Below are 5,647 nucleotides of genomic sequence, written 5' to 3'. Positions count from 1 at the left end.
TGACTTCATCTAAGGCTTTATTGTTGGCTTTTAATTGAAAGCTTCATGGAGTAAATATGCTGGACTCCCGAGTCTACATTCATTAATTCATGGAGGGCGCAGCCTGCCTGGGCCCTGAGATGCCATGTTTATTGATTGCAATGCTGAAGATTTAGACAGGTGCTCACAGAGGAGGATGGAGGAAATACGGTGGGAGAGACATCTGGAAGTTCATAACTTGCTTCTTGTTATAAATTTTTTCATGTGTCAGAGAAATCAGGAATCTTAGAATGTGTGTGTCTGTGTATGCAGGTGCACCTATGTGTGGGAGCCATCAAGGATGTTAGGAGCCATCTATCTTTCATTTTGAGATAGGGTCTCTCACTGGAACATGGAGCTAGCTGCTTTGGCTAGGCTTTGCAGCCTGTGAGTCTCAGGGATTCTTCTGTCCCTACTTCCCCAGCACTGGGACTGTAAGCACATACTACTACTGTGCCTGGCTCTTTTTCACATAGGTCTTGGGAATTAAACTTAGGTTCTCATGTTGGTAGCACATGTACTTTATGGACTGAGTTATCTCCACAGCACCTCTTTTTTTTTTTTTTTTTTTTTTTTTAAATGTAGCTGGTACTTAGTTTACATGGTGAAGCCATATACTACTTCTGATCAAACATCTAGGCAATTTGAATGAAAAACAGTCACTGGCTTATGGAACAACTTATAAAAACAAAAGAAAAAGTAGTCACTGAGAAATGATTAGGACTGGGAGAACAAAAACATGGAAGCTTTGCATGTCTTTAGAATGACTTTCCAATTCTGAGACTTAGGGCCTGACTCAGTTTTTCTCAGCGTGACATTTTCAGTGCTTCTTTGAGGCTTACTTTGGTGCACCTCAGGGGTTGGCAATTGGGGCCTGCGTTATTTTTTACTTATTGTCACCTCAAACACATGGAGCTGATTCATAAAATAACTACTGTTCAAACACAGCCAAGAAAGAAAGGAACAAGCCTGATGCTTCATGGCGGGACTCAGGGTCATTCTGGGCAAGGCGGGCACACCCAAAGGGGTGGAGAAAGAACCCAAGGGCTTTTGGGGTAAAGGCAGTGAGGATTTTCTATAAGTCCTGGGTGAGAATTGATTAATACATCCTCCAACTTCATTTTGTTTGTGTTGTTATATTTGTTCTTTGTTTAGCATGTGTATTAGTTACTTTCGCATTGCTGTGACTGAACACTCAGCATGAAGCCACTTAAGGGATGAAGGGTTTATTTCAGCATAGGACTCGGGATAAAGTCCATCAGGGAGGAGATGGCACAGCAGCAGGAAGGCGAGGTAGTCGTTTACCTTGTGTCCACAGTCAGAAAGTCATGAATGCTGCTGCTCAGCTCATCCTCTCCATTTTTTAGTCCAAGACCCCAGCCCATAGGTGCCACCTACATTTAAGGTAGGTCTTCCCAACTCAATTTTCCCAATCTAGAAACTCCTTCATAAGAGGTTAGCTTCTATGGCGATTCTAAATCCCATCAAGTTGATGATGAATATTAACCATCAGAGCATGTAAATCCCTGTCCCCTTTGGACACAATAAAGGACAAAACTATGTTCACCCATAACCTTTTCTTGTAACTATGTCTGTGGGAACCATAGGACTCAGCTCAGAGGTAAACTCCAGTGGTCACTGGTAGAGGGAAATCTATTTTTCACTATCGTTGTGTTTCCCTGGTAAGAGATGTCCACTTTCCTATTAGTAGAATGAGGGTGATGCCGGAATGATATTTCTGCATCTTCCTGAAATCTCCTCAGTCCTTCCCCCAGGAAGAAGAATGACTTATTTTAGTAGTGAGACTGGCAAATAGCTAACTTTGGTTGGACCTTCTTACCTACGCAATGAGGCTAATACATTGAACAGGCAGTGTTTTCCCATCTCGCATGCTCTTAAATTCCCCACCTTGCTGAGCAGTCTTGGGTACAGACTTTACTCTGCACTTTGATCTCAACCTTATTATCAGCTCTTTTTGTTTATTCTTATTCTCCTGTCAGGGAGAGAAGGGGAGGACTGGTTCTCCCTGGGTGCCCACTGCTCTGGTGCTGTCCACAGATACCTAGGATTCACTCCTGCTGGGACCCTTCCATGACTAATTTGCGTTGTTCCTCAACTGAGAGATCATAAAAACCTGGGAGAGTAGGTAAAAATACAGATTCCTCATACCCTCTCCAGAGCTAGTGAATCAGAGCTCCATCGGATTGGAGTACAGGACTATACTAGTTTCATTTCTGTTGCTATGATAAAGCGCCCTGACAAAAAGAAACAGGGGAGAAAGTTATTTGGCTTACAATCACAGGTTATAGCCCATCATTTCAAGGAAGCCAAGGCAGCAGGAATTTGAGATAGTTAGTCTCATTACATCCACTGTCAAGAGCAGAGAGAGAACGAATGTGTCCATGCTTGCTTGTACTCAGCCTCATAATGTGTACACAGTCCATACCATCTGCTTAGGGAAGGTTGCCACCCACTTTCAGGCTGTGTCTTCCCACATTAGTTAGTGAATTAAGACAACCCCCATATACATGCCTACAGACCAACCGGATCTAGACAATCATTCATGGATATTCTCTTCTCAGGTCATTTTAGTTTGTGTGGTGCCAACAATTAAATTAACCATCACAAAAATTTTATATTTTAAAAAAGTTCTCCAGATGGCTATGATGATAAACCACGCTCAAGAACCTGTGTTAAGGTTTTTCCCAATATCGTTCTCTATAGTCTAAGCTTAACTTACCTCTTCCTTATCATTCTTTTTGGTTGTTGTTTAAGAATCAGCATATGCTGAGTGTGGTGGAGCATGCCTTTAATCCCAGAACCTGGGAGGCAGAAGGAGGTGGATCTCTGTGAGACTGAGGCCAGCATGGTCTACAGAGAGAGTTCCAGGCCAGCTGAGGCTACAGGGAAACCCTGCCTCAAGACAGACAGACAGACAGACAGACAGATAGATAGATAGATAGATAAATAAATTCATCAGTGTGGTTCACTTTTGTGGGGATGATTTCTTCAATATGCAACTGTTTCAAAAGAAGGTAGTTGTATATGGTAACAAGACCTTCTGGACATAATGTTAGAATTAGAAAGAGGGTTCTATTCCATGCAATGCACTTACTTGTGATTCAGAAGATGAGTGATAGGGCTCCTTTCTCTTTTGAGGTTAAACTTTTGTTATTTTCTTCTTTACAGGAACAATAATCTGAATGTCTTTTCAACCAAGCTTTATTTTGTATTATTTAAATACTGTTTTGGTGAAAATAAATACATAGCAACATAAATACCTCCCCCATACTTTTTTCTGTACTTGCTATTACATTCCCAAGGATGCTTGCCATTGTAATTCCTTATAAGTGAACAATAAATTGAAATAGAACAGACATGAAGAATTATGCTACTACTAAGGATTTCAGGCCATACTTGTTAAACTTTTCATAAAAAGATGGGAGACACCCATCGGTAGGTACACAGAAACATGACTGTCCTCCGAAAAACCTGAAGCTTCTGAACAGGCTTCTGGTGCAACAGATACTATGGTGTGTAACAGAGTTACATGATATTTTGTACTTTCTTAGTCTAACTATAAAGTGTCAGTCAAACAAAACATCAACAAAAGAAGTATGACGATAAACTGTTCTCTTGGGGCTGGAGAGTTGCTCAGCAGTTAAGAACATTTGTTGCTCTTGAAGAGGACCAGAGTTTGGTTCCTAACATCAACATCTGGCTGCTCACAGTGGCCTGTAAGTCCAGCTCCAGAAGAATTGACTCTGTCTTCTGGCTTCCACAGACCATCTGCATGTACATCTTCATACATACATGCAGACACACATGCATACACATAAAGTAAATAATCTTTAAGGAAAGATATACTGTTCACAATATATAAAAATTGTATATCACAATTTTTAAAAATTATATATGTATAACTCAAGTTTTAAAAATTACTTTTAAAAGTTAAGAACATTCTTGGGTTTTCTGACATTTTTTATTCAGCGTTTGTTTTCTCTTTGTAAGACTATCTGTGATGGTTTGGTGAATTTTGCAGTGAGAAAATAAAAGAGGGCTGCAACAGGTACCAGAAGTAGAAGAGGCAGAGCTTGCTCAAGTTTGTCCCCTTTGGAAATTGTGATTATTCCACAGGCATGAAGAAACCAGTGGTTGAACAGAACAAAAAGTCTTTCCTTTCTGAGATCACTGAAGTTCTTTATTCCAGTAAAGATCAAGTATACAAACCAGATTAACCAGAGATACCACTGATATAATGTATGGAAAGGCATAATACAAGAGGCCTCTGGCCACTGCCTGCAGGACAGTTAAAATGGGGAAGAAGTACAGCGCAGCATAAATACTTTCCCATCGGTTAGGCTTCAGACCCCACTCAATCTTTACCAGGAAAGGCCGGAGCAGCATCATGAACAGCAAGCAGAAGGCACAATAACCAAACACGATAGTAGACAGTGGGTAGACTGCTTTCTGAGTACAGTGCACTGTGGTAACTAATCTGGACTTGGGTTGTAAAACATCGTGCACCAATCGGAAAGCATCAACACTCGGCATGAATGCATGGAAAGGGCTCCCACTGGCTCACTTATGAGTAAGGTGACGATAGCTGCCATAAAGCATTCAAATAGTGCACTGACCTGCTGGAAAAGCCCACGCGAGTTATTTTTCCTTGAGTGCCATTCAATGCAGAGCCAATGTGAAATGAGGGGAAGCATAGCCATGAATCCAAGATAGAGCCAGTCATCAATTTCTGGGGACTCTGTGCAAGGCTGACAGTATTTTTGTGCATTTGTCCTCATTCCTCGTGGGCACACCCCGCATTCAGTTGAGCTATTTTTAAATAATAAGGTCCTCCCACAATAAAGTCCAAGGCATGCCATTGGGCCCCTGTAGGCATCCCTGAGAAGTGCTGACATCAGTGGATGAGAACACAGTACTCTAACATCTAGGCCGCAATGGTCCAGGTGGCTCTGCCTCCCAGTAACCTGGGCAACCCCTCTGAGGCCCCGCCCCTGCTACATCCGGGCTACAGACTACCGGCTACTGGCTGTTCCCTAGCTCTCCTACACTAGGCTCTTGAAGCATTCTTAACTCCTGTAGAAGCCAAACAGCCTGTGGGAGTGTATTTCAGGGTGACAGACTGTTTTTGCCAATGCTGCTGGTCTTAGAATGAAAGAGTAGATGATATGTAAATTCAGACACACTTGAGAAACAGCAGTTCCTTCTTTTGAATAGATTGGCATGGAGTGGATGATACAGGTGACAGGCCAGGGACTGGTGACATTCATAAATTTACCAGATCCTAAAATTCACTTTCTAGCAGGATTATTTTAAAGAAGCTTGGCTCTCTTTTGGTGCATAATATCTTATTCTTTCATCTTAAGCATTCATGTTTGATGAAAAATGATTCCTCATGTAAATTCATGTATTGTAATTCAGTCCTTCCTAAAGTCCCTTGATGTGGAGCTACAGAATGTTACTTTCCGTTTCCCTCCCAAGAAAGGTGCTAAAAATGCACCACAGCCTTATGGTGTATGAATTACTCAAAAGCCGGGAACAAGTTCTCCTGAATTTTAGAAGCTTTTCCCTTCTATCCCTTGTTTTTCACCTGCTTAACAAATTATTGGCC

General features: G+C 41.6%; 1 pseudogene; it reads right to left on the bottom strand.

Moving 5' to 3' along the window:
- Window positions 1-4,004: 4,004 nt before the first annotated feature.
- Window positions 4,005-4,898, bottom strand: LOC103739810 (annotated as a pseudogene).
- Between the last annotated feature and the right edge of the window lie 749 nt (window positions 4,899-5,647).

The sequence above is a fragment of the Nannospalax galili genome, unplaced genomic scaffold (assembly GCF_000622305.1).
Source record: "Nannospalax galili isolate Female #2095 unplaced genomic scaffold, S.galili_v1.0 scaffold279, whole genome shotgun sequence".
Classification (NCBI taxonomy): Eukaryota; Metazoa; Chordata; class Mammalia; order Rodentia; family Spalacidae; genus Nannospalax; species Nannospalax galili.
The sequence above is the reverse complement of the archived record's forward strand: the minus strand, read 5'-3'. Positions and strand labels throughout refer to the sequence as shown.